At 41.3% G+C, this 356-nt stretch overlaps 1 protein-coding gene across 1 annotated transcript in view; it reads right to left on the bottom strand.

Moving 5' to 3' along the window:
• LOC119594044 (nucleoprotein TPR-like) overlaps positions 1-356 on the bottom strand; it is a 24,750-nt gene that overhangs the window by 16,859 nt on the left and 7,535 nt on the right.

Genomic DNA, 356 nt, shown 5'->3' on the forward strand with positions numbered 1-356 from the left:
ATAGTCTAACTAATATCTATCGAGAATACCTTCTTTATATATTTTCTATTGGTTAAAAGTTGTTCTATATGGAGACATTATCCAACAACGTACAGATCATGTTTTTCTCTCTCTTTTCATTCCTCATTACTCATAACGTTTCAGGTAATAATCTACGTCGCAAGTGATTTTCTGACGTACTGGAATAACTCAGGGCCAATAACAAGATCCGCCGAGACCAGGGCTGAATGCCTAAGGGTCATTTCTTACTTTATAAGGGTGATGAGCTCATTACTATGTAACAGACAGTTCGACCTTACAGGAACGTGGGTGCCCCCTCGCAGCTCATGCCGTCGATAACAACGCCTTCGACCCCC

Source organism: Penaeus monodon, chromosome 33 (genome assembly GCF_015228065.2).
Source record: "Penaeus monodon isolate SGIC_2016 chromosome 33, NSTDA_Pmon_1, whole genome shotgun sequence".
In the NCBI taxonomy this organism is placed as follows: Eukaryota; Metazoa; Arthropoda; class Malacostraca; order Decapoda; family Penaeidae; genus Penaeus; species Penaeus monodon.